Source organism: Poecilia reticulata, linkage group LG21 (assembly GCF_000633615.1).
Source record: "Poecilia reticulata strain Guanapo linkage group LG21, Guppy_female_1.0+MT, whole genome shotgun sequence".
In the NCBI taxonomy this organism is placed as follows: Eukaryota; Metazoa; Chordata; class Actinopteri; order Cyprinodontiformes; family Poeciliidae; genus Poecilia; species Poecilia reticulata.
This window is the reverse complement of record NC_024351.1, coordinates 20,019,278-20,044,778: the sequence shown is the minus strand read 5'-3', so window position 1 is coordinate 20,044,778 and position 25,501 is coordinate 20,019,278. Positions and strand designations below refer to the sequence as shown.

The 25,501-nt window shown below is 39.7% G+C and overlaps 1 protein-coding gene across 3 annotated transcripts in view; it reads left to right on the top strand.

Moving 5' to 3' along the window:
- Positions 1 to 958: 958 nt before the first annotated feature.
- Positions 959 to 25,501, top strand: part of flrt2 (fibronectin leucine rich transmembrane protein 2) — a 59,358-nt gene continuing 34,815 nt past the window's right edge. The window contains exons 1-3 of one of the 3 annotated variants that reach the window (XR_532476.2): positions 1,056 to 1,637; positions 4,353 to 5,013; positions 5,435 to 5,578. The gene's annotated coding sequence lies outside the window, so the exon portion shown is untranslated. Of the gene's footprint in view, positions 1,031 to 1,055; positions 1,638 to 4,352; positions 5,014 to 5,434; positions 5,579 to 25,501 lie in introns of those variants that run through there. The other 2 variants (XM_008398213.2, XM_008398210.2) reach the window with 2 other exon arrangements.

Below are 25,501 nucleotides of genomic sequence, written 5' to 3'. Positions count from 1 at the left end.
CACACGATTTATTGTATCGTTTTTTTTTAATTTTACTTCAGTATTTGTACTTTTTTTTCTTCTTCTTTTTTGTTTTCTTATATATTTTATGATTGCCTTTACCTTTCTTTGATAGGCAACCTTAGTACTGCACAGGACTTTCGTTAAGCTATAATATTGATGAAATTGGATTTGAATAATGTTAGAGCCATATGTTTTCCAAAAGTTGCACTAATCCGTGTGAATCCAGCAGTGATTAAGAGGAGTTCATAGCAGGGGAAACAAAGTCTGTACCAAGGAGTCCTTCCAAGGGTCGACGTCTTTCAGAAATGCGACAAGGGCTCCAATTACAAATATGCTAATGAAGTCAGCTAAACCGTGTAGTGATGTTATCGTTGGAAATTTTATGTTAAAGAGGAGATTATTTTCTTTCTTCCCGACTGGTGTGGAATTTCCTTAGCGACGTGGTAAGGTCAGAACCTAAGCCAAGTCTGTCGACTAGGCATGTGGAGACGCGTAACACTAACCTGCAGTCGTTTGACTAAAACCCCCCTCGGGGGGCCTCTCTCAGCCCTGGAGAACAAGTTCAGCCTGTCAGCTCGTGGCACTAGGCACACTCTGAAACATGAACCGAGTTCGGTCAGAAGAACAGGTGAAAAAGTTCCGCCGGAGCCGTGTGAACCCGGCAGAGTTCGGTGTGGATGTGAAAACACAACGGAGGAAGAGGGAGTGAAAACATCTTCTCTCATAGGGTCTACCTGGCAATGATTTTTCTTTTTTTCTTTTTAGCATATCAGACCTCCCCAGTGCCTGCCAGTATTCCAGCAAGCGGCAACACTTGCCAAAAAACACAAAAACAAGCTGTTCGCTATCGCTGCCGTTCCCATGGGAACAGGCCCGCCGAGGGTGCGCCCCGCTCCGACACTCATCTGCACAAATGACATGCGAGCTTTTTTTTTTTTTTTTTCTACCGGCTTACTGCGTGAAACCAGGAGGGCAGGAAGAGAACGACACACGGCTCTTCCGTGGAGAATCGAAGCCTTCGCTATCAGTAAGCGATTAGCCGGACCCCGCTTGTAAGAGGTGCCGCGTGGGGGGGAAAAAAGGGATCAAGACACCTGAGATGTTGGGCCTGCGGTGCTCACTTCCTTTGCTAATAAAGACCACACATTCCTAGTGGCCAGGGAAGCAGGGGTAGTGTGAGGCTGGGGGGTGGTGGTGGTTGTTGTCAGGGGGTAAAGGAAGGAGAAAAGTACGAAACAAATACATGCTAAACCACTTCAGTGAGCCATTTTTATTATGCCGGAAAGTCAGTCTGACAGCGACGCCTTTCAAAGTAACACTTTGTTCTCGAATATTAGCCGTTTCCTTCCGCGGTTTGTGTCGTCTGGTTAGCCTTCGGTTGGAATTAGCACCTGTCCTCACACCTCTGCTGTTCTTCTCCAGGTGGCACAAACACCGTGTAATTATCCCACGGTGTACCTGCGTGGCTTCGCGGAGGCGAAAGCGAGCGCGTGCCTCAGAACAGGTGTCAGTAATTGCTAACAGTTTTGCACTTGCGTGTGTTCAACGAGAGCACGGCAGAAAAGTTCAATGTCAGTGACGATGATGTGCGACAAGGAGAAAGAGGAAAAAAATATTACAGTTACGGATTTGAGGTGAGATAAATATTTTAATTTTTAAATTATCTTCAGAACTTTTAACCCACCCTAGAATTCAAACCTAGAAAAACAGAGACGCTTGCTAAGTTTTTGTATGTTCTGAGGAATCGATGGGGGGTGGAGGGGACAAAAAAAATCTAGAGCCAGTTTTAATGGAAACTTATTTTAAATAAGAGAATGCAATTTATTTTGTTGCACAGTTAGAAATCTCTGTGCAGCTGGTAAAAATGTGCGTTAGCTTTGTAGGGTCGCCATCTTAAATTAAGCACAGTCGGATGTAAAAACCCAGCAATAATTCCTCCTAAATCTCAGCACTTTAACTAATCTCCCTTTGAGACTTTGGCCAGCTTTTTCCTCAGTAAATGCACTCTCCCTTGCTAAGGCTTTGTGGACTGACTTGTTTTAATCAAAACTGCTTTTTCTGAAAATTAATTTGAAACAGGTATTTTGTTTTTAATTTTTTTCCCCTTTTTTTTCTTTTGGCAGAGCTGTATGTAAGAATACAAATGCACGACCACTTTGTTCGAAATGTCTTATAACTAAGAAGGTTAAGTTATTTAATCAAATATTCACTCTGGACATCACATTCCCTAAACAAGCACGAGACGAGAAGAGGGAAAACATCTCAGCTTTTCTGGTAACAACATGGGGGGATGTAAAAAATCCAACCTTTAGTTTGAAAACTTTTATTCAATAGCTTCAAGATCCTATTTTGAGGTTGTTTTTAAACTTAAAAATCTTGACAAATCCAATAAAAATAGTTTATTAAAAGATTTTTTTGAGATCATTTTTTATCTATTCCATTTCCCTGGGGCATAAATATGTGACAGAGTTTTAATTCTCCAAGCCGTTTGTTAAAATGAGCAAGAGAAGAAAAGGAAGACGTAAACTTGATGTTTTTTGATGTCCATAAGTCAGGAAATGAATCATCGCTGCAAATGTGTACAGTCACAGCAAAAACTGAAAAGGTTAAACAGAAACTTTTAAAAACCGAGTCTGAATGAGGAGACGGGCTCATTCAGAGAATAAGTTTAAGGTTTTCTGATTTAAGTCATTTTGGAAAATATGCTCTATTTAATTTTTTTTTTTTTTAAACAGAACAATAAAATTGGTTTCAAAATTAAACCTAAAAATTTTAGATCATCATAAGATGACATAATTTGCAATACATGGACAAATAAAACTGAAAAAAATAAGCTAAATAAAATTGAAAGAAAGCTAAGTGAATAGCAGCTTTTTGCCATTCAAAAAACATGAAGAAGCAAAAATGCAGTAATCTTTTAGTTTACCGTACATCAGAAGGGGCTGAGTGATCATCCTTGAGGAACACTTCTGAGAAAAAAAATTAGCAAAACAAACAGCAAAAAGCTAGCATTGAACAACTGAATCTCTCGAAGACTATTGAATTTTCTATAACAAAGAGAATGCCTCCTACCAGTTTTCTAAAATGTTCAACTCAGAAAAGAGGTGAATCTCAGTCTTCAGTATTTAAAATGGAAGTAGACCTGTTTGATTTGGTAAAAGGTGGTCTAATTTGAATTTATTTTCAAGCCAATCGGTTGTTTGTAGACCCTTGTACAACTGCAGTACAATCAACAATATGGTTTGTGTTCTGCTTCATAGCATTAGAGTTTTTGCAGTTCATTGATGAACACCTGTTCTACACCTCAAAATAACTGCTGCTTCTTATTACCGTTAATGCGAAGCAAAGCGGTGCATTAACATGTCTTTTCCTTTTAATAAGCATTTTAGCTATTTTTTCTATCAAGTTAAGCAAGGATATGCACTAACATTAGCTCTTACCCTTAAAATAAGCATTTTAGCTATTTCTGTCTCTCAAGTCAGCGCACGGCTTTGCCAAGCAAGGTGGTGCATTAACATTTGTCTTTTCTTTATAATAAGCATTTTAGCAATTTTTTTCTCTCGGGTAGCAAGACTACGCCCTAAAATAAGCATTTCCTAAAATGAGTATTTCAGCTGTCTTTCTCTTAAGTTAGTGCACTTGCTTCGCGAGGTGGTGCACTAACTTTACCTCTTTCTGAAATAAGCATTTTAGCTATTTTTTTTCTCTCAGGTTAAGGCAGTGCACCCACTAGTGCATTATGTCCATGTTGGTCAATATTCTTGTGATTCTCCACACGCTATTAATATTATTTTAGCTAAGCTTAGCATCGATGCTTATTTTTAGCATCAGAACGCTGGGTTCCAACCAACGGACACTCTTTGGCAGGCCCCGTTTAAATTTCTTCAGAAATGTTCTAGTTTTACCTTCTATCTACTCTTTTAATCTTATTAACTCACTAACACTTCCTCCAGCTGAGTCGGGGTTAGGCTATTAGCTTAATTACCATTAAATGTATCTTTTTGTATCAATACTCTGACCAAATTAAACTATTATTCCCTTTGTGCTTGGGTTGACAAATTTGTTTAATCCAGTTGTAGATTTCAAATTGCTGACCTAAGTCTGTGAAAGCAGTAGCTCAACAAAAGGATGTGGGGAAAAAAGAAGTCTCTCCCTGAGGAAAACACTCCGGTCTCTAAGTGAGCAGTAAATCTGGCACTTAGGAGTGGTAGTGCGTGTTGGTGTGTGAATTTGAGCGTGTAAATAGCGTCGCCTAGTCCATAGCCTCCAGAGCTGTCAAATGTTGCCTTGCTCCACAACATCCGTAACCCGTGACCCTTGTAACTCCTGTTATGTTCTCGGCTCTCCAGGCCCCTCAGATTTCCCTCCATTGGTCCCAGATGACAGATACCCCTGTCGTCCTAGTTCCTCCAAGCTGCCCTGGTAGCCTTTGACCTCGCCCGGCACCTCTGCCTCTGCGAACGCTGCCCTCGCATTCCAGCCGAAGGAGCTGAAACCTGAGCCCGCGGTGAGCTCATCACCCGGGCCGCGGAACCAAGAGTTAAGCGATACCAAAAAAAAAAAAACTAGAGAAAAACCTGAGAGAGAAGAAGGGGGTGAGGCAGCCGTCGGGAGTGGGATAGGTCTGGAACTGGTTCTGTGCGCCTGCCTGCCTGCCTGCCTGCCTGCCTGCCTGCCGTGTCCTCCTCGAAGGAGGTCGAGTTTCACCGGGGAAAGCGAGGAGCACAGAGGAAGAAGTGTCTGTGAATCCTCCCTGCTTTTTTTTGTTATTTTTTTTTTGTCCGTCTTGTTTCTTCTCCTTTGTGGCCTGACCGACCGAGCGGCTTCCTCTGAACTCACGGCGGCAGGAACCCACTGCACTCCGTCTGGGCTTTCAAGTTAGCGAGACCGGCCGCTCTCTTCCTCGTGCCTGGGATGTGAGCATTAAACGCTGTGGGGTCGCACTCTCCGTTCTCTCAGCGCCTCTGTTCTTCCTCTGACCCTGCCATGACCACCAAGTGACTGGAGATGGTGAGTGGCCCTCTTGAAATTTTCAACATGTGAGTGTGTAGAAGGGTTTGTGTGTGGATGGCTTTGGGGGCTGTGCAGCCTTTTTTTTATTTCCTTTTTGGTAAAATACATGTTGGAAAAAAAAAGAAGAAAAAAGACACTCTGTTCCAGAAACTTAATTCGGAAATCATTGTGATTCATGTCTCATATTGTGATGAGTGCCATTAAGATAAGTAATCACTGAAAACATAATTACACCAATCAGTGTCTCACTCACACTGAGCTTGGAGGATGACTTCGTGTACGTCGACGGGGCGGGAGAAAGAGGCTTTTTAGCCAAGAGCATCCTCAGCTGAAAGATGAACTTTTAAAACTTTTAAGAGTGCCATTAGACAAAACCTTTGGTGCATGCATTATTCATAAGCGCCGTGTTCCCTTCTAGCTCGATGCCTGTTGTTCCTCCATGACCTCGCGCTTATCTCGTCAACCTGCGAGGTGACGTGAAGCATCCCAGGAAGAGTTTTAAAGAGGTTTGATGATTTTAATGAGCGACCTACAGGTGATGGTAAATAAAAGGTTGGCTACACATTCTTTTTTTCTCTCTCGCTCTTTTATTTTTTATTTTTTTTGAACCGAGCGTGATAAAAGAGCACTTGCATGCTTTCTCAGGGGGTCGTTTTAAAAATTCAAATCAGTTTAAAGGCCAGTCTGGAGTCTTCCATTGTCTTTTTTTTTTTTTTTTTTTTTCTCCGTTGAAAGCCATTAAAAATAACTTTGGAGCCTTTTAACTTTTACCTTTTTATTAGTCTGAGGGTGAAACGCAAACATTTATCTCTAATCTCTGCCTTGTTGCAGAGGTGTCATTATTTAGAAAAAAAAAAAGGTGTGAAGTCTTCCTCTGCCTCACGCAAGTAAACACACCAAGAAAATAATGACATCCGCTATGATCAAAAGCTTCGTCGGCAGTAAAAAGAGCTGCCCCCGAATGCACTCAATTTACAAAGCTGCTTTATTTACGGCTTTCACTTAATACACCTTCGGCGCGCTGAACACCAGACCCCGACTGCCAATGCATGTGATTAATGACAGAGCGTTGTATCTTATAGAGAATAACAATCATACCTCCCCGGTGTCAACATATTTTACTGAAGTTTATTTTACTGAAGATCCACACTTGCTGTACAGAAAACTCTTTTATTTATTTATTTTTTTTAAAGAAGAAATTCCAACTACAGAGTGATTCAATGGCAGCTTTTACCGTATCCACTGAATGGCAGAATGAGTCAAGGGGTCAGATCTATAATGTGCCAAAAAGGAAATAAAGCACTTCATAACACTGATTCCCCTGGAGATCAGATGAGCTCACCTTCCCTGAGTCACTTGTCTTGTTCTGTTTTTTTTAAAGAAATCAAATACGTTTGTTTTTTTCAGGCCTTGAAATTTATATTTTCTGTCTTCTAACATGTCAACATATGTCAAGTTTTCTGTTCAGTATTTCTGAAACTCCAGCCGTCGTGTACCGTATTTCAACTATTAAAAGTAATGTTTCTTTTTTTTTAACAGCTCTATCAAATCACTGCCGAAACCACTTAACTAAACGTAGATATAAAAACTATAATTCATTCACATATCAGACATATTTAAATTTAAGTAATCTTTACAGATTTCACACTAAAGTAAAAATAACACAGAGTGGACTCTGTGGCTATAATCCATGACAGAATGTGTGGAAGGAATTAAAGATTAGGGCGATGGCAAAGAGGGTTTCCAACCTCAAGAAGTTGAGGTAGATTTTTAAAATACCAGTCGGCAGTCACAAGTAGGGTTTGATGTCTGTAATACCAGTCAAGTATGTCCACTGATTATTAGAAAGGACATGCATCATTTTTGTCATACTGCGTTAAATAACAAATAAAAACAAATCTATGCATTTAATTTAAACTTTTTACTTTGGTTTCTATTTAAAAATGTCTTGTTTTAGAAGCAAATTTTGAAATTAAGGCTTAGTTGTAGCTTTTTATTTTATTTTACAAAAAAGTCATAATGTGCCCTTTTGAACAAGTCTAACTACTTTAACCTCCCTTTGTAGCCTAAAAGCTACTTAAAAAAACCCATAGGATTACTTGCTGAATTTGTATGCTATCTTTAGCATCACTAAACTAGATTACACCAATTTCAAATGGCTTATTCCAATTTAATAAGAAATAATCTTTGAAACACTGGCTTTTAAAAACTCAGGAAATAATTTTTAAAAGTCATTTACAATGATTAACATGTATCTGCTAACCTTACTGTACCTAGTCATTTTTAGCTAATTAAATATTTTCTGCCTAATCACATTATTTTGCTTATTCTATTAAGCTTGGTTACTTGTTTTTGTTGGCACTGTGTTCCATCTAATTTAACATTTTTGTACTGAATTGTTTTTAATCAAATTTTGCTAAATTAAACTAGCGTACAGTGCAATTTACATTTTTTTTAATTATTATTATTATTATTATTATTATTATTATTATTATTATTATTCTACTACAACCTGCCTGCAGTTATTAGCTTTAAAACTAAAATAAACGTCACACAGTACTTCTCTTTTGTGGAGAAGTCTCCTGAAGTGACATCTTTCCTAATCTGTGAATTCCATGCATTGTCATTCATGTGTCAACTGGAAGACAAAGCATGTTACTAATGTGTCAGGGAAGGTGACAGCTCAACAGGCACCTTTTTGAGGCATTTGGGTTTAAGTGCCAAAAGTGAGCTCTGTCACTTGTAATTGCTTTAGGGGACAGGCAGGTAGTCTGAAACAGTTTTATATATTGCTGCAGGATTGAACACATTCGACAGCTGGAATGTGTTTTTGCAAGAAGCAGGAGGGGGGAGGAAAAAAGAAGGGGGAAAAAAAACGGTTTATGCCTCTGTTTCAATACTGTCCATTCTTACAGTTTTAGGCTAAGAAGTAAAATTATCCAACATTATTTTGACACAGCGATGACCTACTTAGTCTGGAGAGTTTTGTCAAAAAAAAAAAAAATGGAAATGTTCAAAATAAAAAGCACACTTGGATGACATTTCTTGACTTTTTTTTCCCTTTTAACAATCCTCTTGAATTTCTCTCATGTGGAAACATTTGCTTGCTCAAGCCCAATCCTGTTGTACAGTGGAGTCAAGTAAAGGCAGCAGCCTACTATGGGCATGAATCAGGCGTTGTCTGAAGCTGGACATAGCCTGAGGGTAATCCTGCAACGGAGCGGGGAAAGAAGGAGAGAGAGACGAAGAGAGGGGGCTAAGACGAGAAGTAATGAGAGAGATCTTAGAGTAGGGAAAGAGAAAACGCACAAAGACTATAGCATGTTTCACCAGCCAATAGGGAGATCCAACACAAGGAGAAGCTTGTTCTTGCTCCGCTTCACTGTTCTTTGGGCATGTAGCAGAGGGGTACGAAAATGGAGTTGAATACCATAGGATAATGTGATTAAAGGCAAATCAGAGAATGAAGGTTAATTGGAGTTAAGTGTCTGTTAAAAAAAAACGCTCTGTCTATATACATCTGCAAGTTAGCCTCCATCCCGCCAAGTGGGCTCGAATTCCCTCCTCCTCCTGTAAAATAAACAGAAACTAAATAGTTCACAAAGAATGTTGCAAATGTATATTTTTTGAAGATAATACCTGGGTACTTATAACACGGTCATTAGATTAGAGTCCATTGCTGAGACATTAGAATAACGCAAAGACCAAGGCCAAAAAAAAGGCCTTAACGGTTAATTCACTTCAGCATCTGGAGGTCGAACCACGGCGTTGACGTCAACTGTAACAACCTCAACCAACAGACGTTTTCATCAAACGCTCATAATCTCTTGCTTAGCGACCACAGCAACCTGTTTATTTGCGATCTGTCATTCAGAGTTACAGACAGCTGAAGAAGAAGAAGAGGAAAGAAAAACACTTAAGAATTTAGCCTTGGTCTCTACAAGATGACCAGAGCTAAACAAGCGGGGGAAAATACTCCACCACTTCCGACATACCTCAGTGTGCAGCCGAGTCGTCCACAATGACCTTCGTTGTGCAGCATTATTTATGTAAGCATCAGTGGTGAAATGCAATCTTTCTTAAATGAAGCCCTGCCAACCTAAACGAGAAAATCAGCCTGACTGCAACAACAACAATGCTACAGAAAATGTTGAATCTAAACTCTTTTGACATAAAGACATTTTTGAACATTAAACGCATAATGAGAGAGATTTGAGCTCAACCTCCAGGCCTTCCTGAATGAAAGCAAGGAACTGCTTCAATAAAAAAAAAACATCAGATATTTCTGACTTTACTTGAAGTAGTTTAAAACAAAAAACATGGTTTATTAGAATTGAATTGTTTTTTATTTTACTTGCCCAACACTGACATTTAAAAGAAGAAAAATTATTTTCAGAAGTTTAACTTGCTTGGTTTTATGTAGCAAAGTAGCAGCTAACAAATGAAGATCTGATGGCGTAAATTCACTCGGATAATGAAATGCAATTTAAGTTTTATGTGACGGCTAACCTGGCTGTGCCTGCTTAATATTCAAGGTCTAATCATGCTTAGATAAACAAAGATTTTCTTTAGCTTAAAGGCCTCTCACAAAAACTACATTAAGGCCCTTGTCACATTTTCATGTACGCATTTTTAAAGAAACATGACTTCAAATAATGTTGCAGAACTAGCTTTTTATACATCTGATATTGTAGCATATGTTATTTTATTAATAATTAAAACGGATTTTTCTGTACTAATAAATTCTCTCACCTCAATATGCTGAAATTCTCGATGTAGCTCCAACGGCGTGGCGGCGGGACCAATTTTCTAATACGTTTGTGATGAATAGAGGGTTTGATCCTTAACATTCATCCCCAGATGGTCATACAGTCTGTAACAGGGGATCTGGAGGAATGTAAATGATGTAAAATGTACACATGTTATAAATGTTTCACAAAATGTGAGCATCTCAGACCTACATAAAATGCCTATTTACATAATATCAATTAGGAAAACAGTGTGACTGCACTGTAAACATTGCTTCTGGTAATCTGGAAATTAAGTTCTCTTTATTCCCGGTTGAGGTGGATCAGCCTGATTTTGGAACAGTTTGTAGGGTGGCAGGCTGCTTGATTTTGGGTTATACCCCATTTTCTTATAATTCTTATTTTGCTGATTACAAATCTTCCAGGGCTGAAGAACAAAATCTCCTGCATGAAAAATAATTTTTGACTTTGAACTTGTTTCAAGCTTACCTATTTAAGGTTTTTTGATCAGGTTACAAACAGCCTTACTTGGTCTTAGGCGTGGTCTGCACGTAGATGGATATCTGGGAAAACAAAAGCATTTTTATGGATTTTGGCCACACTAAGAACAATTATTTACAAAAACTCTGAACAAAGTGGAGATGTAAGAAAACTCTATCTGTGTTTGTGTGTGTAAGTAGGAAAACAGAGTTTGGGCAACAAATAATGTGCCAATGCATCTAGATACTTGCTTTGACATGATTCCTAATTGGCATCGTCTTGTGTTTTAATAACTTTATATTCTAATACTCTATTTAAAAGTAGTTCAACCTTTATAGTGTCCAATCAAATTAAACGCCTGGCACCATGTTTAATTGCTGACATTTTGGAAAATGGTAACATGACGAGGACATATATACAGACTACATTCAGGACTGCTTTGAAAAAGTTGTGGTTTTTTGATTTATCCCAAGAGAGAGCTGGTGAATATGACTGATTCTGACTAGACGAAACAATGGGCTGATACTTATTTTGGTACAAGACCAACTTAGTGGACCAATACTAATGGTGGAAGAATGTCGTCCAACCACAGGAGTCCTGTCGATCACTAGCGTGGGAAATGCATGTACAAATAGTTTAAGCATTAGATCGTTTTCACTAATTTGTTCAAAGCATACAAATGCTGTACTGAAGTATCCAACATGCTGTCGTCCAACGTACCATTAATCTAAATCCCACAAGTGGGCCTTTTTAAGACAAGGATTTATAGAATATGAGGTTAACATTTAGTGTTGATCTGATATGAAAGGTAATAATACCATCGTGCCATTTTCCTTTCATTTTTTTTTTCTTTTTTTTTGCGAGCACAGTGCTGGCAATGACTGAGAAGGCTGACACACATGTTTTACAGCCCGTAAGCAGAACCATTACTGTTTGCTTTGGAGCCATCGTAAATTGGCCAAAAATGCATCGGTGACGCCGAGCCAGAAGGCCTGCCAACATGGAGCCTCTCTCTGTGATTTTCTGCTCCAGCCACACCGAACCTCGAACTGCCTCTGACACGTTCTCGACCTCGTCTGCCCTCAACTTTCCTCTCTATCTTCCGTTTTTATGTTCGCACTTGATAAAAACTCACCTCGCCTTCAGGAACATGTCTTCAACACTTGGGATCTTCCGGAGCGAGAAACCTTTTGTTGTTGCTTTTGCGAGTACCGTTTCAGGTGGTTTATGTAGAAGCAGAGAATTCATAGTGACAGATGAAAAAATTTTTTTTCCTCCCCCCAAAAATGCAGCAGCTGATAAGATGAGAAATGGAGATGAGTCCCACTTCACAACACAGATACGGTGGAGATGCGGGCAGGTATCTGCAGCACACAGATGTTTCTGTGTTTATGCTCCAAACAAACTGTTAAATGACACAATTTAGCCGTTTCAATTTTCTCCTACCTTCTGCTACATTTAAGGGATTTTCTCCTTGCTACAATTTCATTTGCAAGATATGCTTGTACTTGGTTCTTTTTCACATCAGTGTAAACTGTGATCCCTTAAAAGAAGCTTTTATCCTAAAAAAAAAAAAGGCTGTGAAGCTGCACACCTGGAAGCTTTCAAATAAACGATTGAATTCAATCAGACAAGAAAGGAAATTTTGGGGAGATTTTATATTAAATTCATCCCCAAAAGGACAGGTGCTGATGTGTTTTTTTTCTTTATGGCCAACAATGGCCAGTAATGTCAGGATCCAATTATTGTATAGCCAGAAGTGAAGTGCAATCCTGGAATCGGAGGCATATAGACAGAGCTAATAGGTTTTAAATCTGAGGCTTAATTTAAAAATTGCTGCTCTTCTATTCAATCCGACTGAGCTGCAGCTACGTTTCCAAGAAAATGCAGAACATTTGAGCCTCCTGAGCTGCAACACTGGCTAGGACATTCCCCAAATGAACGGTTTGCTGCCATGTAATTGCACCAAAAAGGGGTTCTAAATTTGAAGACCATTTAACATCCTACAGTACGTCCTGTTTACAGTGATCTGCTTTACGGTTTTGGTTGCATAAAATCTAAATTAAATGCATTGAAGTTTGATGCTGTAACATTACTCGCGTCAGGAGATTAAAGGTGTATTATGATACTTTAGAAATGCTCTGTGTTGGTTTCTATTTTGAAGTAAATTAATCCTTTTTCTGCCCTCGAGGCAAAAGATGGTTTGGATCAAATTTCAATGCCCCTAATAGTTTTACGCTGTTCAAGTCGCCACTTGATGAGATTTTAGGCAGCTCATGAAAAAGTACCTTTGTTTTCGTCCCCCTTTCTAGACTGCCCTGTTACTCTTTCCATTTCCAGCATGACATCACCGCCTGGTTTCTTATTGCAATACCAAGAGTTGTGACTCAAGGATGCGGGTGGGAACAATAGCCTGGTTGACACAAGACGGTATCGCTCCCAACCCAAACAACATTCTGACACCATATACGTAACTCCTTGCCTCTCCTGCTAGGGGTTACCGTAATTCTTTTCTTTCTAAGCTTTTTCACATGTCCAAAAAGAGAGTGCATTTGTATTTCTTTTTGTACCAACTGGTTTATCTTGAAGATGCCTATCCAGGACGAGGTGCTGCTCTCTCTCACTGTTTTGAGAGCGGTACTATCAGAATACCTTCATATCTCTGTGGATATATGTCTTGTCTGTATACACGCGTTAGTGTGGCCTCACTACCTGTGTACATTCTTTGCCCGTTTGTTTATTTTATGCCTCAGTGTGGTAAGGACAGTCTGCATTCTGGCACAAAACACAATTATTCTCCTGTTTTGCATGTCGCTTACTGGGTTAACTCGCTCTGTCGGCGGCCTGCTGAGTGACGGATTCCCTTCTATCACTGAATCTTAACCTTTTTTTGCCAGAAGATAGCTGGTCCAGTTAAACAGCAGACTTGATTCTAACCCTAAAAACACAAAATCTTACCAATTGATTTTGATCTAGCTTCTAGTGCAAATACCTTGGTACACTTGAATTAAGACTAATGTAAATGTAATTTTTTATCAAGATATAGAGGCTTGTTTGAAGAAAATAATTCCTTAATATTGATGAAAACGGTGTAGTTCGATTTTAAGATTATTTCACTTGTAACAAGACATTTATCTGACAATGGATCTAGTACTTTTTCATCAATATTAAGGAATTATTTACTTGAAATGGAGAGAAAGAATGTCTCCCAAGTGGCTGACAGGTCTCACTTTGCTTAAAAAAGTGACAACTCAACTGAACACAGCCTCTGGCGTCCGTCCAGCTCAGCCACATTCCACTTTCACATGACCTTCTCAGCAGACCTGGCCCAGAGCGAGGCGAGAGCCGCCCAGTCCGTCCCTGACCACACTTCAGCTCGAGTGGCCTACATAATTCCAGGCCTCCTTGTCTCCTTTTCTCCTCTTCAGCATTTACTAAGTTGACTCAATTCCAGGCGGCTCAATTGGCTTGTAAATTTCAATCTGCGTATTTACAGTTTTGTTTTACAAGGACAGACAGACATCCTCTCAAATTGTGGGGCCTTTTAAAACTCTGCATCGTCTCGGATATTTTACACCCTGTCCTCAGCAGGTGAGAATAAATGTTCAGCCTTGAAAGATTTGCTTTTTAACATGTAAAAAATAAATTAAAAAAATTAGGTTACCACTCAATCGAAAGTATCTTGGCATATCTGAAAAATAAATTCACATGTGTCAGGCATGAAGAATTGAGGCAAGTTTTGTGAAACACATCAGGATGGGCTATGCTACTTTTGCTGTGACGTTAGCATACGTTACGTTTTTTCTATAATTACTTCTGGTCTGACTTTTGGAATGAAGATTCATCACGCTATAGTCGGTGTCCCTGAGAGATTGGAGAGTTATCTGATTAACTGGTGTAATAAAGTGATCAAGTATCACTCGCATACATTAGCCAGGGATACAGGATATGTGTAATCTCTAATTTTTAAGAAAATGTTTTGTGACTCTCAAAAAAATCTGAAGCAGTCTGGATAAACTGGTGATCAAAATGTGTAGTTTAATAGTGATTTATCAGATGTGTCTAAAAACAATGCTAGCTTGATCTATATCAGGGGTGCCCAAAGTCGGTCCTCGAGGGCCGGCATCCTGCATGTTTTAGTTTTCTCCCTGGTGGTAGTTACAACCTTCTCAGCATGTCAATGTTCTTCTTAGGCCATCTAACGAACCATCATTTGATCCAGGTGCATTAAACCAGGGAAAGAACTAAAACATGCAGGATGCCGACCCTCGAGGACCGACTTTGGGCACCACTGATCTATATCCTAAACCACTTTATCTTCTTCTTCCACTGAGAAGACAGATGTGGCTCAAGTAAGATAAGTACTTTATCCAAAAACATAGTTGGAGAAAATGGTAACACTTTATTGTGTGGGGTGAATAAGACTGTCATGACACTTTCATAAACATGACATAACACCTGTCATGAACATGAATAAGTCTTCATGAATATTTATGACTGTTGTCAAAAAGCGTCATTCGGTAAATTACGACACTTTTAATACAAAGTTGGCATTATTCAAAATGTCTTTATGACAACTTGACATTAACCTAGAAATCATTACTGATATAAATTTAAGTATTACTGATTGCACTTTAAAAATTGGGTAACTTTGTTATTAAAGGTAAAGTTTAAAAAGTAATAATTTCTTGGTTAATGTCAAGTTGTCATAACAGACATTTTGAATGTCAACTTTGTGTTAAGTGTCATAATTCACCGAATGACGCTTTATGACAGCAGTCATAAATATTCATGAAGGCTTATTCATGTTCATGACAGGTGTTATGTCATGTTTATAAAAGTGTCATGTCAGTCTTATTCAACCCCCTTCAAATAAGGTGTTACTATAATATATGCAATTATCTGACAAGAACTTAAGTACTGAATAATGTCTAACACAAATTTGTTTATTAACAATTTTAATCCTTAAATTAATATATTCTGGACCATGAGACCAAAATACATAACTGTATGAATAATCTGATATACTACTGCACAGCCATTAGCATAGCGGAAATACTGTCATTAGCCAGTTTTGTTAGCGACAAGTTAAATTTCAACTCCTTTGTCTTCCTACAGATTATAGATGATACAAACACTGACCTACTGGAGAGTTATCAGTTTAACTGGCGTAATCAGATACGCCAGTTAATACGCCATGTTCTCTTACTGGCAAAAGAGAACATGTCAACTAACTTTGCTGGTACTCTTTTCCATCTAACTGAATAATTTGTTTTAGCTAGTTTTTGTTTTTTGATTTTGGTTTACTCTGTACAAGTTTGTTGAAAACCATAATTATTTTCTTGAAAACTTTTGACGTAAGCTAGCTCTTTTCATTAAACCCCAAAGTGCTTCTGAAACCAAACTAATTTCATGTGGCGTTCATCATGCAAAAAATCTGAAGACTTGTAAAAGAAAATGCCAGGGAATAAATTACGTGCTCTGTTCTGAACACAAATGTCGAACATTGTAAAAATTCCTTTCCGTATGATGAAATCCGGGGTTTTGCCACCCCCCGCAGAGTGTCGACTGCACCAGCTGTCCTTCACACACTGAAAAAGTTTCCGGTTTATTTTTTATTGATTCCATGGAAAACAAATGCGGTCGGTCGAGTTTATAGAGCAGGAAATGGAATTGGCTTTTGCAAATGATGTTGTGGGTGTTTGTATTTACAAAGTCAGGGAGACAAAGCCACGGCGCACTTTAATACGCCCAATAACGCCAGAGAGAGAGACGGCACATCTGTTTGAGAATCCAACATAAAAGCAGGTGGTGTGTCATCACAGGGCTATGCATATATTTCCCTTGTTCTTCTCATCCATCAAGGAACAGGCATAAGATAAAGAGCTATAGAAAATACAGTCATAGTCAAGACTAGAAAGCAATGATGCACAGAAACAAAACCAAGGAGACGGATGAGCAAGTTACAACTACAGCATACCTAGCTAATCAGTCGCCTTCTCAAGGTTCTGTCCTTGTTTTTGGTCTTGCGCGGGTGGGGATAATTCTGTTCTGTGGGGGCATCTGGAGGAGATTAGGGTCCAATCTGACACTGCAACCCAGCTGAAACATAACTCGGGGATGAATGGAGGGCTTTTAGACCGGTGTCTGTCTTCCCACACGCTGTTCTGCTATTCTTTATTTATCTGTCACCCAATAAAACACTACGCGTTATCTGATACTCACAGACTTAACGAGAAAACAAGGTTCTGCCAATCTTATTGTCCGCCTGCTTTTAGACGTGCCTTTGTTGATGCTCTCGACACATGCTGTTTATTTTTTTATCTTGCATGAGAAAAAAAAACAACATAATTGCCTTAGAATAAAACAAGACGTTACAGACGAGGTTGAGAATTTGAAATCAGCTGTCTGCGCAGACTACAGCATCATTGTGAGAGAATTTGCGAGCTCAGCAAACGTCGGCTTTTTTTTTTCTCTTGTGGAGGGAATCAGAGCGGAGCAAGATGGAGAGCAAAGCAGATGGCCGTGAGGGAACGTAACAGAATAACGGCGGTTTAAACCCAGCCAGGGACCAAATTACCTGCTTAAGGAGGCCACGTTGCGTGGGCCTTGTTTAGCTATGGTTTATGTTGGGTGCAGGTTGGGCTCTTATTAGATTATGACTGCGTTTCCACTCGCGAGCCAGACAACAGCCTTTATCCAGTTACGCTGGGGCCCCCCCTTAGCGATCTGGGGGGAATCGGATTGACTTCTCTTTTCGGGGTCAAAGATGGAGTCGTGTGTGTGCGTGTATGTCACCAATGACACCTGCAGTCAGAGCAAACATAGCCGCCCATCAGCTGAGCAGTACTGCAGAGGGAGGAGCTATATATCTACAGTATGTAGTGGTGGGACTTAGTTCGGATTTCTCATTGAGCTGATTGGAGTGTCTGTAATTAGACTCGTTCAGCGTTCAAGTGTTTCAGGAACCTCTGATCATTAAAGTAACTTCTTTGAAAAACGACTCATTTAGAAATTCGGACTGTGGACATGGACGTGATCAGCAATTTTCCTACCAACTTATTCTGCCACCGAGGTTTTGGATCTCTACAGCACCTCCAGAGTTACAGTGGAGCCTTGATTCAGTGGACTTAGTGAATTTACAAGACCTGGATTTAACTGTCCTAGTTGAGACGTTTCCTACATTTCTAACTAGGAAAGAAGAATTTTATTTTATTTATTGGTAAAATGGTAAGAGGGTTGTGGGCTGCACAGTGGCGCAGTTGGTAGAGCTGTTGCCTTGCAGCAAGAAGGTTCTGGGTTCAATTCCCGGCCCCGGTCTTTCTGCATGGAGTTTGCATGTTCTCGCTGTGCATGCGTGGGTTTTCTCCGGGTACTCCAGTTTCCTCCCACAGTCCAAAAACATGATTGTCAGGTTAATTGGTCTCTGCAAATTGCCCCTATGTGTGAGTGTGTGTGTGTGCATGGTTGTGTGTCCTGTGTGTCTCTGTGTTGCCCTGCGACAGACTGGCGACCTGTTCAGGGTGACCCCGCCTCTCGCCCGGTACGCTAGCTGGAGATAGGCACCAGTAACCCTTCCGACCCCACTGAGGGACAAGGGTGTAGGAAAATGGATGGATGGATGGTAAGAGGGTTGCATTGTTAATTCATAAAATTCCCAATAAAACCCATCGAAGTTTGTGGTTTTAACGTGAGAAACTGTGAAATACTTCAAGCGATTAGAGAACCTTCACAAGGCAATGCATAAGTGTTTGTCTATTTCCGAGTGTGTGTGTGTGTGTTCCTACATATTTCAATCATCATAAGAACCTCCTGTGGCTGTTTAACGCAGCAATCGCATTTCCATATCTGTTTGGTTGCCTGCACAATTACCCGACTAGATGCTGCTGCTGTCAATCGAATTCTCATCTTTCACGAAGAGAAAAATAGTATAAGGGAGTGTAGGTTATGGCTTGACACGTGTATGTAGACGCAGTTCCGCTGCCAAGAGTGCTCAACCTGACTAACGTTTTCATGACCCAGAGAAAGCCTTGGCATCGCAAAAGAGCGAGGGTGAGGGGGGACTCTGGGAATTGTTTCAGCTCATCTCCCTGTAGTCAAAGCGAGGGGCCGCCCGGGTGCTTCTCCCCCTTTGAGAGCGTGCCACTGTCACCGAGCCGGGTTTCAATTTAATCTCATTCAGCACATCGGTGACACAATTGCTTCCTGCTGCAATTTATTACCCTCAAATTGAAGGATTCCAAGGCGTGAGTCACCGTGTGCAGACTTCTGGATGTGCAGGTCGGGTTTACGTGCGTGCTTTTCCTCCATCTCTTCGCACAGCCGGGGCTCTGACCGGAGTTTGTGAGAGCTGTAGTTATTGTAACCAGTCTTCTGGAAAGAGAAACAGAAAGCGACGGGTGGCAGGGTGGGGGAAGAAGAAGAAATTGACGCTCTTCCAAGGCAAAGAGGAAGAGGATGGCCCATTAGGTGACCCCCCCCAATCAAACTCCCTAGCGGCATATAACTTACTAGCATTAAAGCATAGGAGTATACTCTGGAAAGCATCAGAGTGCTGCATCATTTCAGCTGAGACATGGGCAATGTGGGACAGAGCACTCTCCGCCTGTCGTTACCGTGGATCCCCACATCATCTATTTATAATCAATTTTCCATCCTCAAAACATGCTGTGTCTCAATCTCCCATATGGTGGAGAGGGAAGGGGGGACGGAGGGTACAAAGAAAAGAGAAAGAAAGAGGGAGCCTCTGGAGGAGTTACACAACGCTTTTCACATAAATGGGCCCAGACATGTAAAAAAAAAAAGAAAAGGGGCTTATTGAGTCCGTTTTGCTTTGAAAGCAAAGCTCAAATGAGGAGAAAAATACTCAACTCGTATGGGCTGCAAGTCTGGAGCGGTCCTCCTCTTTAAATTAGCCCCTAAACCGTGGAAACCCGCGTCGTTATCAGCAGCAAAATGGCCTCATTTGCACCGCCGCAAAAATATCGCCAGTCAGCTAGCGAGGGAGCTTGTTTCTACGTCCTCTTCCTCCGCTGCCTTTATTATCCAGGGACGCTCTTACACTCTGATTACTCCGGGTATGGCTTTAAACGTTTTTTTTTTTCCGTGTGTATTGGAAACGCGCTCATGGGTGGAATTTGTTTTGCTTTGGGTAAATGTCAGAGGAGCCGCACTGTCAGGGGATGAGTACAGTGAAGACGTCGCACATCTTGGTGTGCCCAGATGACAAACTGAAACGTAGCTGTGTGGGAGTTAGGTGTGAGTGTGTGTGTCCTTTTCCAGAGCAGATGATGAGTTGCTTCATTCTTGATGGAGGTGATGAACACACGTTGTGATGACATTCTGTCTAAGTGTGTGTTTCTGCACGCCCGCCGTGTTATTTTGTCTCAGACATTGATATGGTGAAGGAAGTGAAGTTCAGCGTGGGCCTGTGATGATGATGGAGAAATATGACCAAGCGCAGAAATAATGGGGGTCAAGAGCTCGGTTTTACCCTAATAACACTTTTTCAAAGCCATATGGAGGAGGATCGGGGCTTTTTGATGCCACTTAGCACCTAGCCGCCACCGCAGCATGTTAGCCAGGAAGTACCTACAATAAACCAGAATTATCCCCTATATTCACATCCCTTGTCCACATGCAGTTTTTGTGTGAAAACATTTTTTCTCAGATTTGAAAAACTTGTATGTCAACATGAACTGGCTATTCTCACCATATTAGACAAAGTGATGAATCTTCGACCACATGAAGAAACATTCATATGAAGCTTATTCTTTGAAACATCAAGTCAAATGAAAAATGTGTCACTTAGGCTACGTTCACTCAACAGGCAAATACAGCCCATATCAGGCTTCATCATGGCAGTCTGACGGGCCCCACTCTATTTTCACCCCTAAAATATTTTGATTTGTCAGTTCTGTAATAAATCGGATTTGTATCTACAGTCTGAATGGAAATGTCGCGTTTTATGTGACTTTTACATCACTCAAGTGAGACCTGTGTCATAACTATGAACTAGCAAAAGCTAAATGCGGTAAAACCGGACGCAACATGGCTGAAAATTTGAATTTTGAAAAGTCTGAACTCATGAAACGAGTCTGCCACTGAAGCCATTACATAACAATTCCACCACTCCCAGTTTCGACGATACATCCAAATAAAAACCGTCTCTGTTAATTGTACCTTCTTTTTACTAGCTTCCTTTGCGTTGTTTGATCTTGTGACGATACTGTTGGCTCCCATTGCTAAATAATTTCAAAATTGATCCATCTACAGGTGGCATCCATAAACAGTGCGCTGGTGTGACGTCTACGTTCTTCTTTGGAGAAATAAATTGTTCACACAGAAGTTGTGGGGGAAAAAAATAAGATTTTAGCAAAACATCGGAACTGAGCATTAAGACCTGCTATGTGAACGTAGCCTAAGACTAATGTCCCGTTTTGAACAGGGCACATATATTTGCATGGAAGGTGTCAAATTCTGTATTCTGCAATATCAGGACAGGGTGTGCTGCTTTTCTTGTAATTGTATTGCCATATCTAATTATTAGGGGATCAATATTTAAGTTTCTACACACAGTAAGTGAATGTGTACAATTTGTTTTTTGTTGTAACAAAGCTTTTTGGCATTAGTAGAGAGGATTTGTCAACCGTTGTACTTAACTTTGCTGCTCAATCAACAAATGTATTTCCTCTACAAATATGGCATAATTCAAAGTGAAACAAACAAGCTTTTCAACAATTTATGATAGTTTAGTGTTATCTAGTTACAAGTGAAATCATCATAATGGCCTTACCTTTCTGGTGTTTTCCTTATAAAGACTACAAAACCAATAGACATGTGATCTATCCAGATTTAACAAGGAGTGGTATAATCTTTGTTAGTCATCTGTTGACCAAAAGCTGAGGCCAAGAGGCAGAGGGTAGAAAAACCAAAATCTACTGCAAGAATAGAGCATGTTGCTATTTCAAAAGAACTGACACAGGAAAAATTCCTGTCTAACATTGACAAACAGCAGAAAATCCTCTGTAATGTCGCGCTGCTGTCAAAACAACAGATTCAAATTCCAACCAACATTCTGCACCGGAGCTGCCCACATTCATTTTCCTGCAAGCCGTCTTTCAGCTGGGCTTTGGAAAACAAATTTAAGATGTTTGAAAGCGCTGCACGCAGCTGCTAAAGAGAAGTTTCAACGGGCGGCAGTTTGGGCCGAGTGAGGCACGACGGCGCTCTGGAGTTCAGAGAGTTGGCACCATGTTCGGCCATTGTTTAAGAAGATGAGGTGTTAGGTTGTGAAGTATTCTCCACTGTACATCAGCGCTGGCTGCAAAGGGGACATTTAAATTGCTCCTTTCACCACATTTGAAAACAGATGCAGTTTCTTTGCTCTTGAGCTCAGGATTTCTAATCCATAATCACACGGCTTGATGTGCCACCATAACGTTTTTACAAAAACGGGGGATGCCAAGGCTTTCTCATGTAACGCGCTCCGCCATCGTTAGTCGGTTGTCTTTGAATATGGCAGCACTAATAAAGCGCACACTCAAATTTGTTTTATATGGAGTCAAACATAAATATCTGAAGCTAATAAATGTTTTTCTGACTGCCGTACAAGCCTCTCCTACGGGCTTTGTGGAAAACATTTTTCTCATTTGCAAAAGCGTGCACTGTACAATGTGACTACAGGTTCGTGTTGAGGACTATGGGGCTTAAAATCCATCTGACAGTTTTGTACAAGTGGAAGTAAAACAAGCCAGGGAGACATGAGATTGAAAGTGCCGCTCAATTTGGTACAACAAGCAGATTAAAAAGCTTAAACCTTGTTTTCTTTTTCTTTTTCTTTTGGATCGATGTAGCCACAACGCTGTGCAGTTCTACACAGTGGGATGAGTTGAATACGCCCATATTCCATATAAGTACATGTAACTGAGCACTGGTGTCGGCAAAGTTTGTGTGTGTTGTCTTTGGGTCTATGCTTTAGAGGTGTAGAAAAAAACTATTCTGTAGAGATTTATCATTTCCAGTCCCGTGAATTCTGAATCAATTCAAAACGCTCCATTTTTGTCTTAGCTTTTTTTTTGTGTGTGTAAAATTTCAAATATTTCTTTTATTTGTTTTTTTTTTCACCAGGCAGCTAAGCTAACCTAATACTGGTCATTTTTGTTGCACAATATTATGCACAAACCTAACTCTATTTAAGCAAACTTGATGCAGTATAGAAACTTTTAAATTGTTCTCAATAAATGGTCTGTTTAAACTGTCATTTCCTCTTGTCAGTCACATAATTTAAGCAAAATCTCCAGATGGTTTGAATAGAAAAATTGGTGTCTGAATTAAAAATTGTTTCTGAATTGAATCGTAACCTTATAAATTGAATCAGCAGACACTGAAAGATTTGCATTTGCACTATGCATGGATGTTGTTCCATATTTTCATCTTAAGGAATGTAAATGTATAAACTTCTCACAAATACTGCAGTAGTAGCACGGTGTGAAATCACTCCATTCTTTTTTATTGGTTCTTTTATTCTTTTCCTCTTCTAATTAGACATTATACAAACATTATACATGCCCCTAAGAAGCTATAGTAAGAATTGGATATGTCTGAGTGTAACATAGCTTGTTTGGCTAAGGTAGCTAAAAATACTATGAATGAACATTAAAAGTCCTTAAGGCAGTTCTTATCTAAGTTCACGTCAGAGTTTTGTCGGCTGGTTTCTCTTCATCACATCTGACCAGCGATCACCAGGTCTAAACAAAGCCTAGTTTATTCATAATCAAACAACCACAACCTTCCTCATCTTTGGGTCATAAACTTATCAGGAAGTAGAATATTCTCTGATGCACATTCAGTTAAAGATTAGACAAATGCTCTGGAGCATCAAAAGGAATTTGCTCTTTAATTAATAAGCATTAATACCCAACAAGGGTTGAAAGTAGATTTATTGAGAAATGTAATGTTATTTTTTTATAAAATTTACAGAACTTTCTAAGATATATATTGACTTGCATAACAATAATAATACCACCGCTTATAATTAGGTTGGAAGTAAAATAACTCAAAAATAATACAAAATAATCAAATTTTCATCCATCACAGTAGTATAACATTTAAAGCAGAGGTTAAAACAATTTTCTATTGCAGTAAAACTCTTTTATAACTTTGTAAAACTTTATATATGTAAAACACAGAAGGTATTAAAATAGTCCTGTCGTGTACATTTAATAATTTAAAGTTCAGAAAGCCAAGAGAAAATAAAAAGTATAAATCTTAAAGCTTTAAAGTTCCTTAACGCCCAAGGACACATTTACAGCTACTCATTTCTGGAGGATTATAAATATTTTTAATACGAACATATTAATTATACATTACATTATGAATACTTTACAAACCTCAGCTTGAATGAAAGGAGCTTTTTTACTCTCAAGCTCTCCCCAGGGACAATATAGGTGTTTAAAAAATTAGCACCTAATTATAGGAAGAGAAGAAAAGACCTTTGAAACAATTCCTCTGATCAGCATGTCTCCATCTGCTAATGCTCGCCTGCTGCTGAGCTTCCCGGACTCGGAGGCCTTGCGTTGTTCCTGCCTGAGCCGTGGCGTTCCGGGTCGGCCCGATGAGTGCTTATGTCACATCAGAAGGTTGTTGGCTGGAAGCCCTGGGCACCACTAGAAGACTATCGGAGTGCAGATTCATTAGAAATACCTCATTCTCGCTCCCGCGCACGAAATTGGCCCGGCGGCCTGCAGCCCGACAAAGCCCAGAGGAAGGACCGCCAGGGTCTGGCTGAAATCGGATCGAGCACAGATGAGGGAGCGGAGCAGGAATGGAGCAGAGAAAAGTAAAAAGTTGTGTGTTTGTGTGTTCAGTCGGCCCGGCTGTGTAAACTGTTTCAAGTTTAAAGAGATTTTCTCAGAAGCGCTGCAGGCATTTGGGGAAGGAGAAGGTAAAACTTTAGAAAAACGCTCCATGGTTGCTTGAGCAGAACTTCACTGGAAACAGACTCTCTCGGCTGAAATTACTTTTGTTCCATAGTAATATTCAATTGAATAGATGTTTATAAAATCTTCTGGAATAATGTTGTGAGAGAAACACCAAATGGAACGACTTCAATAATATTAATGCAAACAGATTTAACTGGTATGTGCATCATTTTTTTGGTAGTGATGCCAAACACGAGATAAACACGGTATTTTTTAAAATGGATTCCAAGAAAGATGCCAGCAGTCATGACAGCAAGGAAATAAATCAAAAGTCTTATAATAAAACATATTTCCTGGTGTCAACCCCCCTCTATCCTTTAGCATTTTGTTCCAGGAGCAGATGAAATATTCTACAGCAAAACTGGATATTCTGTCAAGAAGCTGATGGATGTAGCGCTGCATCCAGATCGCAACAGGAGACGAGCCACAATATTGGGTTCCTGAGAGCACAACATTTTTAACATAAAAGGTGATATCAAGGCTGAACTCAACCATATAGCATACAATGCCAAAAGGAACAATAAAAAATGAAAATATTGAGAGTGACAAGTTTTAGAAATATGAAACTGTATTTTCAGGATCTCTGTTCAGTCTAGAATTATCCACTTGACGTTTGGCCAGTCAACCAGATGAAAGTGTAAAACTAGGAATAGGAAACTCTAAAGCAGATTCCAGTTCCTGTTAGCAGTTAGTTAAAAAAAAAACTATGGTGATGGGTAAAAAGTGAAACTACCAAGACGAAGATGTTTGATCATAAAACAGGATTCGAGGGTTTAAGTGATTCAATGCCAGGCTATGTTCATGTCTACTTATTTTCTGTCAGTCTCTGTTTGTAATAATAGTTAATTATATTGTGAACGTCATCAGATTCTCGGCTCGTCTGGGTCACAGCATGTTTACACACGAGAGCCGGTCGTCTCTTCCTAAACATGAACTGCTTGGCGTCTCGTATGGGTCTAGTTCTGTAAAGAATAAAATGACATTTTAAGTGTCATTGTTTTATAGTTGAAGCTGCTTAAAATTCCATTGGATAAAAAATAAAAATGTTGAATAAAAACATAGTTTTTATTTTGCTAAGATTTATCCCAATGAGACTTGTTTATCTGATTACAAGTACTTTTTGAAAATAAGCCTTAAGCAGGGATTAAACATTTTAATTAAGTCTGTATTTCTGCATGGAAGGTGGAGTATTTTTCACTCTCTATTATGCTATAATTGTATTCCCTAATCAACATGTACCTGGAGTGTTGCTTTTGATTCTTTCATGCATGTTTG